Source organism: Haliotis asinina, chromosome 2, assembly GCF_037392515.1.
Source record: "Haliotis asinina isolate JCU_RB_2024 chromosome 2, JCU_Hal_asi_v2, whole genome shotgun sequence".
In the NCBI taxonomy this organism is placed as follows: Eukaryota; Metazoa; Mollusca; class Gastropoda; order Lepetellida; family Haliotidae; genus Haliotis; species Haliotis asinina.
The window spans coordinates 6,089,773-6,104,683 of NC_090281.1; the positions used below are offsets into that span (position 1 = coordinate 6,089,773).

The 14,911-nt window shown below is 40.5% G+C and overlaps 1 non-coding gene across 1 annotated transcript; it reads left to right on the top strand.

Annotated features, from left to right (window-relative positions):
• Positions 1 to 332: 332 nt before the first annotated feature.
• On the top strand, positions 333 to 432 carry Trnav-cac (transfer RNA valine (anticodon CAC)). The gene is made up of 2 exons: positions 333 to 369; positions 397 to 432. It is a non-coding gene; the product is annotated as a tRNA-Val (tRNA).
• Positions 433 to 14,911: the final 14,479 nt, after the last annotated feature.

Below are 14,911 nucleotides of genomic sequence, written 5' to 3' on the forward strand. Positions count from 1 at the left end.
CTCAGCTCTTCTACTGCTGTACCCGTCTGCCTGAAATATTCTGACCGATAAGTATGTGACAAATGCAGCAAACACGAAATGGCTGTACAGCCACAACACAGGAAGTGCTTACATGAAAAAAAGAAACGCATGTTTCAATTCCTTTTTCAAATACACTTCTCATTACATCTGTCAGGATTATGATGTTAACTGCTCTTTCCTCACATTGTGCATCATTTACAACAGTCGAATGCAAGTTAAGGTGTTGAAAAACCAGCACAGTCTCCATTTATCTGGCACTTCATTTGTGACAGTTGAGAAATATATATCTAAATTTCCGATCAGCGTTTCAAGCCTCGGTAGCGCAGTAGGTAGCGCGTCAGTCTCACAATCAGTCAAGCTTCCAATGTCAGAGCAATCTGAAGGTCGTGAGTTCGATCCTCACCCGGGGCATTTCTTTTTTTTCTGTTTTTCCTTCATAATCATTACCATATTTGTTTCAAACTATTTCCACTCAGCTCTTCTACTGCTGTACCCGTCTGCCTGAAATAGTCTGACCGATAAATATGTGACAAATGCAGCAAACACGAAATGACTGTACAGCCACAACACGGGAAGTGCTTACATGAAGAAAATAAACGCATGTTTCAATTCCTTTTTCAAGTACACTCCTCCTTACGTCTCTCAGGATTATAATGTTAACTGCTGTTTCCTCACATTGTGCATCATTTACAACAGTCGAATGCAAGTTAAGGTGTTGAAAAACCAGCACAGTCTCCATTTATCACGAAATGGCTGTACAGCCACAACACAGGAAGTGCTTACATGAAGAAAATAAACGCATGTTTCAATTCCTTTTTCAAGTACACTCCTCCTTACGTCTCTCAGGATTATGATGTTAACTGCTGTTTCCTCACATTGTGCATCATTTACAACAGTCGAATGCAAGTTAAGGTGTTGAAAAACCAGCACAGTCTCCATTTGTCTGGCACGTGATTTGTGACAGTTGAGAAATATATATTTAGATTTCCGATCAGCGTTTCAAGCCTCGGTAGCGCAGTAGGTAGCGCGTCAGTCTCATAATCAGTCAAGCTTCCAATGTCAGAGCAATCTGAAGGTCGTGAGTTCGATCCTCACCCGGGGCATTTCTTTTTTTTTCTGTTTTTCCTTCATAATCATTACCATATTTGTTTCAAACTATTTCCACTCAGTTCTTCTACTGCTGTACCCGTCTGCCTGAAATAGTCTGACCGACAAATATGTGACAAATGCAGCAAACACGAAATGGCTGTACAGCCACAACACAGAAAGTGCTTACATGAAAAAAAGAAACGCATGTTTCAATTCCTTTTTCAAATACACTTCTCATTACATCTGTCAGGATTATGATGTTAACTGCTGTTTCCTCACATTGTGCATCATTTACAACAGTCGAATGCAAGTTAAGGTGTTGAAAAACCAGCACAGTCGCCATTTGTCTGGCACGTGATTTGTGACAGTTGAGAAACATATATTTAAATTTCCGATCTGCGTTTCAAGCCTCGGTAGCGCAGTAGGTAGCGCGTCAGTCTCATAATCAGTCAAGCTTCCAATGTCAGAGCAATCTGAAGGTCGTGAGTTCGATCCTCACCCGGGGCATTTCTTTTTTTACGTCTCTCAGGATTATGATGTTAACTGCTGTTTCCTCACATTGTGCATCATTTACAACAGTCGAATGCAAGTTAAGGTGTTGAAAAACCAGCACAGTCTCCACTTATCACGAAATGCCAGTACAGCCACAACAGAGGAAGTGCTTACATGAAGAAAATAAACGCATGTTTCAATTCCTTTTTCATGTACACTTCTTATTACATCTGGGCATTTCTTTTTTTTCTGTTTTTCCTTCATAATCATTACCATATTTGTTTCAAACTATCTCCACTCAGCTCTTCTAGTGCTGTACCCGTCTGCCTGAAATAGTCTGACCGATAAATATGTGACAAATGCAGCAAACACGAAATGGCTGTACAGCCACAACACAGGAAGTGCTTACATGAAGAAAAGAAACGCATATTTCAATTCCTTTTTCAAGTACACTCCTCCTTACGTCTCTCAGGATTATGATGTTAACTGCTGTTTCCTCACATTGTGCATCATTTACAACAGTCGAATGCAAGTTAAGGTGTTGAAAAACCAGCACAGTCTCCATTTGTCTGGCACGTGATTTGTGACAGTTGAGAAATATATATTTAAATTTCTGACCAGCGTTTCAAGCCTCGGTGCCGCAGTAGGTAGCGCGTCAGTCTCATAATCAGTCAAGCTTCCAATGTCAGAGCAATCTGAAGGTCGTGAGTTCGATCCTCACCCGGGGCATTTCTTTTTTTTTCTGTTTTTCCTTCATAATCATTACCATATTTGTTTCAAACTATTTCCACTCAGCTCTTCTACTGCTGTACCCATCTGCCTGAAATAGTCTGACCGATGAGTATGTGACAAATGCAGCAAACACGAAATGGCTGTACAGGCACAACACAGGAAGTGCTTACATGAAGAAAAGAAACGCATATTTCAATTCCTTTTTCAAGTACACTCCTCCTTACGTCTCTCAGGATTATGATGTTAACTGCTGTTTCCTCACATTGTGCATCATTTACAACAGTCGAATGCAAGTTAAGGTGTTGAAAAACCAGCACAGTCTCCATTTATCTGGGACTTCATTTGTGACAGTTGAGAAATATATATCTAAATTTCCGATCAGCGTTTCAAGCCTCGGTAGCGCAGTAGGTAGCGCGTCAGTCTCATAATCAGTCAAGCTTCCAATGTCAGAGCAATCTGAAGGTCGTGAGTTCGATCCTCACCCGGGGCATTTCTTTTTTCTGTTTTTCCTTCATAATCATTACCATATTTGTTTCAAACTATTTCTACTCACCTCTTCTACTGCTGTACCCATCTGCCTGAAATATTCTGACCGATAAGTATGTGACAAATGCAGCAAACACGAAATGGCTGTACAGCCACAACACAGGAAGTGCTTACATGAAGAAAATAAACGCATGTTTCAATTCCTTTTTCAAGTACACTCCTCCTTACGTCTCTCAGGATTATGATGTTAACTGCTGTTTCCTCACATTGTGCATCATTTACAACAGTCGAATGCAAGTTAAGGTGTTGAAAAACCAGCACAGTCTCCATTTGTCTGGCACTTCATTTGTGACACTTGAGAAATATATATTTAAATTTCCGATCAGCGTTTCAAGCCTCGGTAGCGCAGTAGGTAGCGCGTCAGTCTCATAATCAGTCAAGCTTCCAATGTCAGAGCAATCTGAAGGTCGTGAGTTCGATCCTCACCCGGGGCATTTCTTTTTTCTGTTTTTCTTTCATAATCATTACCATATTTGTTTCAAACTATTTCTACTCAGCTCTTCTACTGCTGTACCCATCTGCCTGAAATATTCTGACCGATAAGTATGTGACAAATGCAGCAAACACGAAATGGCTGTACAGCCACAACACAGGAAGTGCTTACATGAAGAAAATAAACGCATGTTTCAATTCCTTTTTCAAGTACACTCCTCCTTACGTCTCTCAGGATTATGATGTTAACTGCTGTTTCCTCACATTGTGCATCATTTACAACAGTCGAATGCAAGTTAAGGTGTTGAAAAACCAGCACAGTCTCCACTTGTCGGGAACGTGATTTGTGACAGTTGAGAAATATATATCCAAATTTCCCATCAGCGTTTCAAGCCTCGGTAGCGCAGTAGGTAGCGCGTCAGTCTCATAATCAGTCAAGCTTCCAATGTCAGAGCAATCTGAAGGTCGTGAGTTCGATCCTCACCCGGGGCATTTCTTTTTTTTCTGTTTTTCCTTCATAATCATTACCATATTTGTTTCAAACTATTTCCACTCAGCTCTTCTACTGCTGTACCCGTCTGCCTGAAATAGTCTGACCGATAAATATGTGACAAATGCAGCAACCACGAAAGGGCTGTACAGCCACAACACAGGAAGTGCTTACATGAAAAAAATAAACGCATGTTTCAATTCCTTTTTCAAGTACACTTCTCATTACATCTGTCAGGATTATGATGTTAACTGCTGTTTCCTCACATTGTGCATCATTTACAACAGTCGAATGCAAGTTAAGGTGTTGAAAAACCAGCACAGTCTCCATTTATCTGGCACTTCATTTGTGACAGTTGAGAAATATATATTTAAATTTCCGATCAGCGTTTCAAGCCTCGGTAGCGCAGTAGGTAGCGCGTCAGTCTCATATTCAGTCAAGCTTCCAATGTCAGAGCAATCTGAAGGTCGTGAGTTCGATCCTCACCCGGGGCATTTCTTTTTTTTCTGTTTTTCCTTCATAATCATTACCATATTTGTTTCAACCTATTTCCACTCAGCTCTTCTACTGCTGTACCCGTCTGCCTGAAATAGTCTGACCGATAAATATGTGACAAATGCAGCAACCACGAAACGGCTGTACAGCCACAACACAGGAAGTGCTTACATGAAAAAAATAAACGCATGTTTCAATTCCTTTTTCAAGTACACTTCTCATTACATCTGTCAGGATTATGATGTTAACTGCTGTTTCCTCACATTGTGCATCATTTACAACAGTCGAATGCAAGTTAAGGTGTTGAAAAACCAGCACAGTATCCAATTGTCTGGCACGTGATTTGTGACAGTTGAGAAATATATATCTAAATTTCCGATCAGCGTTTCAAGCCTCGGTAGCGCAGTAGGTAGCGCGTCAGTCTCATAATCAGTCAAGCTTCCAATGTCAGAGCAATCTGAAGGTCGTGAGTTCGATCCTCACCCGGGGCATTTCTTTTTTTTCTGTTTTTCCTTCATAATCATTACCATATTTGTTTCAAACTATTTCCACTCAGCTCTTCTACTGCTGTACCCGTCTGCCTGAAATAGTCTGCCCGATAAATATGTGACAAATGCAGCAACCACGAAAGGGCTGTACAGCCACAACACAGGAAGTGCTTACATGAAAAAAATAAACGCATGTTTCAATTCCTTTTTCAAGTACACTTCTCATTACATCTGTCAGGATTATGATGTTAACTGCTGTTTCCTCACATTGTGCATCATTTACAACAGTCGAATGCAAGTTAAGGTGTTGAAAAACCAGCACAGTCTCCATTTATCTGGCACTTCATTTGTGACAGTTGAGAAATATATATTTAAATTTCCGATCAGCATTTCAAGCCTCGGTAGCGCAGTAGGTAGCGCGTCAGTCTCATAATCAGTCAAGCTTCCAATGTCAGAGCAATCTGAAGGTCGTGAGTTCGATCCTCACCCGGGGCATTTCTTTTTTTTCTGTTTTTCCTTCATAATCATTACCATATTTGTTTCAAACTATTTTCACTCAGTTCTTTTACTGCTGTACCCGTCTGCCTGAAATAGTCTGACCGACAAATATGTGACAAATGCAGCAAACACGAAATGGCTGTACAGCCACAACACAGGAAGTGCTTACATGAAAAAAATAAACGCATGTTTCAATTCCTTTTTCAAATACACTTCTCATTACATCTGTCAGGATTATGATGTTAACTGATGTTTCCTCACATTGTGCATCATTTACAACAGTCGAATGCAAGTTAAGGTGTTGAAAAACCAGCACAGTCTCCACTTGTCGGGAACGTGATTTGTGACAGTTGAGAAATATATATCTAAATTTCCGATCAGCGTTTCAAGCCTCGGTAGCGCAGTAGGTAGCGCGTCAGTCTCATAATCAGTCAAGCTTCCAATGTCAGAGCAATCTGAAGGTCGTGAGTTCGATCCTCACCCGGGGCATTTCTTTTTTTTCTGTTTTTCCTTCATAATCATTACCATATTTGTTTCAAACTATCTCCACTCAGCTCTTCTACTGCTGTACCCGTCTGCCTGAAATAGTCTGACCGATAAATATGTGACAAATGCAGCAACCACGAAAGGGCTGTACAACCACAACACAGGAAGTGCTTACATGAAAAAAATAAACGCATGTTTCAATTCCTTTTTCAAGTACACTTCTCATTACATCTGTCAGGATTATGATGTTAACTGCTGTTTCCTCACATTGTGCATCATTTACAACAGTCGAATGCAAGTTAAGGTGTTGAAAAACCAGCCCAGTGTCCATTTATCTGGCACTTCATTTGTGACAGTTGAGAAATATATATTTAAATTTCCGATCAGCGTTTCAAGCCTCGGTAGCGCAGTAGGTAGCGCGTCTCTCTCATAATCAGTCAAGCTTCCAATGTCAGAGCAATCTGAAGGTCGTGAGTTCGATCCTCACCCGGGGCATTTCTTTTTTCTGTTTTTCTTTCATAATCATTACCATATTTGTTTCAAACTATTTCTACTCAGCTCTTCTACTGCTGTTCCCATCTGCCTGAAATATTCTGACCGATAAGTATGTGACAAATGCAGCAAACACGAAATGGCTGTACAGCCACAACACAGGAAGTGCTTACATGAAGAAAATAAACGCATGTTTCAATTCCTTTTTCAAGTACACTCCTCCTTACGTCTCTCAGGATTATGATGTTGACTGCTGTTTCCTCACTTTGTGCATCATTTACAACAGTCGAATGCAAGTTAAGGTGTTGAAAAACCAGCACAGTCTCCACTTGTCTGGCACTTCATTTGTGACAGTTGAGAAATATATATCTAAATTTCCGATCAGCGTTTCAAGCCTCGGTAGCGCAGTAGGTAGCGCGTCAGTCTCATAATCAGTCAAGCTTCCAATGTCAGAGCAATCTGAAGGTCGTTAGTTCGATCCTCACCCCGGGGCATTTCTTTTTTCTGTTTTTCCTTCATAATCATTACCATATTTGTTTCAAACTATTTCTACTCAGCTCTTCTACTGCTGTACCCGTCTGCCTGAAATATTCAGACCGATAAATATGTGACAAATGCAGTAAACACGAAATGGCTGTACAGCCACAACACAGGAAGTGCTTACATGAAGAAAATAAACGCATGTTTCAATTCCTTTTTCAAGTACACTTCTCATTACATCTGTCAATATTATGATGTTAACTGCTGTTTCCTCACATTGTGCATCATTTACAACAGTCGAATGCAAGTTAAGGTGTTTAAAAACCAGCACAGTCTCCATTTGTGTGGCACGTGATTTGTGACACTTGAGAAATATATATCTAAATTTCCGATCAGCGTTTCAAGCCTCGGTAGCGCAGTAGGTAGCGCGTCTCTCTCATAATCAGTCAAGCTTCCAATGTCAGAGCAATCTGAAGGTCGTGAGTTCGATCCTCACCCAGGGCATTTCTTTTTTCAGTTTTTCCTTCATAATCATTACCATATTTGTTTCAAACTATTTCTACTCAGCTCTTCTACTGCTGTACCCGTCTGCCTGAAATATTCAGACTGATAAATATGTGACAAATGCAGCAACCACGAAATGGCTGTACAGCCACAACACAGGAAGTGCTTACATGAAGAAAATAAACGCATTTTTCACTTCCTTTTTCAAGTACACTTCTCATTACATCTGTCAGGATTATGATGTTAACTGCTGTTTCCTCACATTGTGCATCATTTACAACAGTCGAATGCAAGTTAAGGTGTTGAAAAACCAGCACAGTCTCCATTTGTGTGGCACGTGATTTGTGACACTTGAGAAATATATATCTAAATTTCCGATCAGCGTTTCAAGCCTCGGTAGCGCAGTAGGTAGCGCGTCTCTCTCATAATCAGTCAAGCTTCCAATGTCAGAGCAATCTGAAGGTCGTGAGTTCGATCCTCACCCAGGGCATTTCTTTTTTCTGTTTTTCCTTCATAATCATTACCATATTTGTTTCAAACTATTTCTACTCACCTCTTCTACTGCTGTACCCGTCTGCCTGAAATAGTCTGACCGATAAGTATGTGACAAATGCAGCAAACACGAAATGGCTGTACAGCCACAACACAGGAAGTGCTTACATGAAGAAAATAAACGCATGTTTCAATTCCTTTTTCAAGTACACTCCTCCTTACGACTCTCAGGATTATGATGTTAACTGATGTTTCCTCACATTGTGCATCATTTACAACAGTCGAATGCAAGTTAAGGTGTTGAAAAACCAGCACAGTCTCCATTTGTGTGGCACGTGATTTGTGACACTTGAGAAATATATATTTAAATTTCCGATCAGCGTTTCAAGCCTCGGTAGCGCAGTAGGTAGCGCGTCTCTCTCATAATCAGTCAAGCTTCCAATGTCAGAGCAATCTGAAGGTCGTGAGTTCGATCCTCACCCAGGGCATTTCTTTTTTCAGTTTTTCCTTCATAATCATTACCATATTTGTTTCAAACTATTTCTACTCACCTCTTCTACTGCTGTACCCGTCTGCCTGAAATAGTCTGACCGATAAGTATGTGACAAATACAGCAAACACGAAATGGCTGTACAGCCACAACACAGGAAGTGCTTACATGAAGAAAATAAACGCATGTTTCAATTCCTTTTTCAAGTACACTCCTCCTCACGACTCTCAGGATTATGATGTTAACTGATGTTTCCTCACATTGTGCATCATTTACAACAGTCGAATGCAAGTTAAGGTGTTGAAAAACCAGCACAGTCTCCATTTATCTGGCACTTCATTTGTGACAGTTGAGAAATATATATCTAAATTTCCGATCAGCGTTTCAAGCCTCGGTAGCGCAGTAGGTAGCGCGTCAGTCTCATAATCAGTCAAGCTTCCAATGTCAGAGCAATCTGAAGGTCGTGAGTTCGATCCTCACCCGGGGCATTTCTTTTTTTTCTGTTTTTCCTTCATAATCATTACCATATTTGTTTCAAACTATTTCCACTCTTCTCCACAGTCTCCATTTATAACGAAATGGCTGTACAGACACACCACAGGAAGTGCTTACATGAAAAAAAGAAACGCATGTTTCAATTCCTTTTTCATGTACACTTCTCATTACATCTGTCAGGATTATGATGTTAACTGCTGTTTCCTCACATTGTGCATCATTTACAACAGTCGAATGCAAGTTAAGGTGTTGAAAAACCAGCACAGTCTCCATTTGTCTGGCACGTGATTTGTGACACTTGAGAAATATATATCTAAATTTCCGATCAGCCTTTCAAGCCTCGGTAGCGCAGTAGGTAGCGCGTCAGTCTCATAATCAGTCAAGCTTCCAATGTCAGAGCAATCTGAAGGTCGTGAGTTCGATCCTCACCCGGGGCATTTCTTTTTTCTGTTTTTCTTTCATAATCATTACCATATTTGTTTCAAACTATTTCTACTCAGCTCTTCTACTGCTGTACCCGTCTGCCTGAAATAGTCTGACCGATAAGTATGTGACAAATGCAGCAAACACGAAATGGCTGTACAGCCACAACACAGGAAGTGCTTACATGAAGAAAAGAAACGCATGTTTCAATTCCTTTTTCAAGTACACTTCTCATTACATCTGTCAGGATTATGATGTTAACTGCTGTTTCCTCACATTGTGCATCATTTACAACAGTCGAATGCAAGTTAAGGTGTTGAAAAACCAGCACAGTCTCCATTTGTGTGGCACGTGATTTGTGACAGTTGAGAAATATATATCTAAATTTCCGATCAGCGTTTCAAGCCTCGGTAGCGCAGTAGGTAGCGCGTCAGTCTCATAATCAGTCAAGCTTCCAATGTCAGAGCAATCTGAAGGTCGTGAGTTCGATCCTCACCCGGGGCATTTCTTTTTTCTGTTTTTCTTTCATAATCATTACCATATTTGTTTCAAACTATTTCTACTCAGCTCTTCTACTGCTGTACCCATCTGCCTGAAATATTCTGACCGATAAGTATGTGACAAATGCAGCAAACACGAAATGGCTGTACAGCCACAACACAGGAAGTGCTTACATGAAGAAAATAAACGCATGTTTCAATTCCTTTTTCAAGTACACTCCTCCTTACGTCTCTCAGGATTATGATGTTGACTGCTGTTTCCTCACTTTGTGCATCATTTACAACAGTCGAATGCAAGTTAAGGTGTTGAAAAACCAGCACAGTCTCCATTTGTCTGGCACTTCATTTGTGACAGTTGAGAAATATATATCTAAATTTCCGATCAGCGTTTCAAGCCTCGGTAGCGCAGTAGGTAGCGCGTCAGTCTCATAATCAGTCAAGCTTCCAATGTCAGAGCAATCTGAAGGTCGTGAGTTCGATCCTCACCCCGGGGCATTTCTTTTTTCTGTTTTTCCTTCATAATCATTACCATATTTGTTTCAAACTATTTCTACTCAGCTCTTCTACTGCTGTACCCGTCTGCCTGAAATATTCAGACCGATAAATATGTGACAAATGCAGCAACCACGAAATGGCTGTACAGCCACAACACAGGAAGTGCTTACATGAAGAAAATAAACGCATTTTTCACTTCCTTTTTCAAGTACACTTCTCATTACATCTGTCAGGATTATGATGTTAACTGCTGTTTCCTCACATTGTGCATCATTTACAACAGTCGAATGCAAGTTAAGGTGTTGAAAAACCAGCACAGTCTCCATTTGTGTGGCACGTGATTTGTGACAGTTGAGAAATATATATCTAAATTTCCGATCAGCCTTTCAAGCCTCGGTAGCGCAGTAGGTAGCGCGTCTCTCTCATAATCAGTCAAGCTTCCAATGTCAGAGCAATCTGAAGGTCGTGAGTTCGATCCTCACCCGGGGCATTTCTTTTTTCTGTTTTTCCTTCATAATCATTACCATATTTGTTTCAAACTATTTCTACTCAGCTCTTCTACTGCTGTACCCATCTGCCTGAAATATTCTGACCGATAAGTATGTGACAAATGCAGCAAACACGAAATGGCTGTACAGCCACAACACAGGAAGTGCTTACATGAAGAAAATAAACGCATGTTTCAATTCCTTTTTCAAGTACACTCCTCCTTACGTCTCTCAGGATTATGATGTTGACTGCTGTTTCCTCACTTTGTGCATCATTTACAACAGTCGAATGCAAGTTAAGGTGTTGAAAAACCAGCACAGTCTCCATTTGTCTGGCACTTCATTTGTGACAGTTGAGAAATATATATCTAAATTTCCGATCAGCGTTTCAAGCCTCGGTAGCGCAGTAGGTAGCGCGTCAGTCTCATAATCAGTCAAGCTTCCAATGTCAGAGCAATCTGAAGGTCGTGAGTTCGATCCTCACCCCGGGGCATTTCTTTTTTCTGTTTTTCCTTCATAATCATTACCATATTTGTTTCAAACTATTTCTACTCAGCTCTTCTACTGCTGTACCCGTCTGCCTGAAATATTCAGACCGATAAATATGTGACAAATGCAGCAACCACGAAATGGCTGTACAGCCACAACACAGGAAGTGCTTACATGAAGAAAATAAACGCATTTTTCACTTCCTTTTTCAAGTACACTTCTCATTACATCTGTCAGGATTATGATGTTAACTGCTGTTTCCTCACATTGTGCATCATTTACAACAGTCGAATGCAAGTTAAGGTGTTGAAAAACCAGCACAGTCTCCATTTGTGTGGCACGTGATTTGTGACACTTGAGAAATATATATCTAAATTTCCGATCAGCCTTTCAAGCCTCGGTAGCGCAGTAGGTAGCGCGTCTCTCTCATAATCAGTCAAGCTTCCAATGTCAGAGCAATCTGAAGGTCGTGAGTTCGATCCTCACCCGGGGCATTTCTTTTTTTTCTGTTTTTCCTTCATAATCATTACCATATTTGTTTCAAACTATTTCCACTCTTCTCCACAGTCTCCATTTATAACGAAATGGCTGTACAGCCACAACACAGGAAGTGCTTACATGAAAAAAAGAAACGCATGTTTCAATTCCTTTTTCATGTACACTTCTCATTACATCTGTCAGGATTATGATGTTAACTGATGTTTCCTCACATTGTGCATCATTTACAACAGTCGAATGCAAGTTAAGGTGTTGAAAAACCAGCACAGTCTCCACTTGTCTGGCACGTGATTTGTGACACTTGAGAAATATATATCTAAATTTCCGATCAGCCTTTCAAGCCTCGGTAGCGCAGTAGGTAGCGCGTCAGTCTCATAATCAGTCAAGCTTCCAATGTCAGAGCAATCTGAAGGTCGTGAGTTCGATCCTCACCCGGGGCATTTCTTTTTTCTGTTTTTCTTTCATAATCATTACCATATTTGTTTCAAACTATTTCTACTCACCTCTTCTACTGCTGTACCCATCTGCCTGAAATATTCTGACCGATAAGTATGTGACAAATGCAGCAAACACGAAATGGCTGTACAGCCACAACACAGGAAGTGCTTACATGAAGAAAATAAACGCATGTTTCAATTCCTTTTTCAAGTACACTCCTCCTTACGTCTCTCAGGATTATGATGTTAACTGCTGTTTCCTCACTTTGTGCATCATTTACAACAGTCGAATGCAAGTCAAGGTGTTGAAAAACCAGCACAGTCTCCATTTGTCTGGCACTTCATTTGTGACAGTTGAGAAATATATATCTAAATTTCCGATCAGCGTTTCAAGCCTCGGTAGCGCAGTAGGTAGCGCGTCAGTCTCATAATCAGTCAAGCTTCCAATGTCAGAGCAATCTGAAGGTCGTGAGTTCGATCCTCACCCAGGGCATTTCTTTTTTCAGTTTTTCCTTCATAATCATTACCATATTTGTTTCAAACTATTTCTACTCACCTCTTCTACTGCTGTACCCGTCTGCCTGAAATAGTCTGACCGATAAGTATGTGACAAATGCAGCAAACACGAAATGGCTGTACAGCCACAACACAGGAAGTGCTTACATGAAGAAAATAAACGCATGTTTCAATTCCTTTTTCAAGTACACTTCTCATTACATCTGTCAGGATTATGATGTTAACTGCTGTTTCCTCACATTGTGCATCATTTACAACAGTCGAATGCAAGTTAAGGTGTTGAAAAACCACCACAGTCTCCACTTGTCTGGCACTTCATTTGTGACAGTTGAGAAATATATATCTAAATTTCCGATCAGCGTTTCAAGCCTCGGTAGCGCAGTAGGTAGCGCGTCTCTCTCATAATCAGTCAAGCTTCCAATGTCAGAGCAATCTGAAGGTCGTGAGTTCGATCCTCACCGAGGGCATTTCTTTTTTCACTTTTTCCTTCATAATCATTACCATATTTGTTTCAAACTATTTCTACTCAGCTCTTCAACTGCTGTACCCGTCTGCCTGAAATAGTCTGACCGATAAGTATGTGACAAATGCAGCAAACACGAAATGGCTGTACAGCCACAACACAGGAAGTGCTTACATGAAGAAAATAAACGCATGTTTCAATTCCTTTTTCAAGTACACTTCTCATTACATCTGTCAGGATTATGATGTTAACTGCTGTTTCCTCACATTGTGCATCATTTACAACAGTCGAATGCAAGTTAAGGTGTTGAAAAACCAGCACAGTCTCCATTTGTGTGGCACGTGATTTGTGACAGTTGAGAAATATATATCTAAATTTCCGATCAGCGTTTCAAGCCTCGGTAGCGCAGTAGGTAGCGCGTCAGTCTCATAATCAGTCAAGCTTCCAATGTCAGAGCAATCTGAAGGTCGTGAGTTCGATCCTCACCCGGGGCATTTCTTTTTTCTGTTTTTCTTTCATAATCATTACCATATTTGTTTCAAACTATTTCTACTCAGCTCTTCTACTGCTGTACCCATCTGCCTGAAATATTCTGACCGATAAGTATGTGACAAATGCAGCAAACACGAAATGGCTGTACAGCCACAACACAGGAAGTGCTTACATGAAGAAAATAAACGCATGTTTCAATTCCTTTTTCAAGTACACTCCTCCTTACGTCTCTCAGGATTATGATGTTGACTGCTGTTTCCTCACTTTGTGCATCATTTACAACAGTCGAATGCAAGTTAAGGTGTTGAAAAACCAGCACAGTCTCCATTTGTCTGGCTCTTCATTTGTGACAGTTGAGAAATATATATCTAAATTTCCGATCAGCGTTTCAAGCCTCGGTAGCGCAGTAGGTAGCGCGTCAGTCTCATAATCAGTCAAGCTTCCAATGTCAGAGCAATCTGAAGGTCGTGAGTTCGATCCTCACCCCGGGGCATTTCTTTTTTCTGTTTTTCCTTCATAATCATTACCATATTTGTTTCAAACTATTTCTACTCAGCTCTTCTACTGCTGTACCCGTCTGCCTGAAATATTCAGACCGATAAATATGTGACAAATGCAGCAACCACGAAATGGCTGTACAGCCACAACACAGGAAGTGCTTACATGAAGAAAATAAACGCATTTTTCACTTCCTTTTTCAAGTACACTTCTCATTACATCTGTCAGGATTATGATGTTAACTGCTGTTTCCTCACATTGTGCATCATTTACAACAGTCGAATGCAAGTTAAGGTGTTGAAAAACCAGCACAGTCTCCATTTGTGTGGCACGTGATTTGTGACACTTGAGAAATATATATCTAAATTTCCGATCAGCCTTTCAAGCCTCGGTAGCGCAGTAGGTAGCGCGTCTCTCTCATAATCAGTCAAGCTTCCAATGTCAGAGCAATCTGAAGGTCGTGAGTTCGATCCTCACCCGGGGCATTTCTTTTTTTTCTGTTTTTCCTTCATAATCATTACCATATTTGTTTCAAACTATTTCCACTCTTCTCCACAGTCTCCATTTATAACGAAATGGCTGTACAGCCACAACACAGGAAGTGCTTACATGAAAAAAAGAAACGCATGTTTCAATTCCTTTTTCATGTACACTTCTCATTACATCTGTCAGGATTATGATGTTAACTGATGTTTCCTCACATTGTGCATCATTTACAACAGTCGAATGCAAGTTAAGGTGTTGAAAAACCAGCACAGTCTCCATTTGTCTGGCACGTGATTTGTGACACTTGAGAAATATATATCTAAATTTCCGATCAGCCTTTCAAGCCTCGGTAGCGCAGTAGGTAGCGCGTCAGTCTCATAATCAGTCAAGCTTCCAATGTCAGA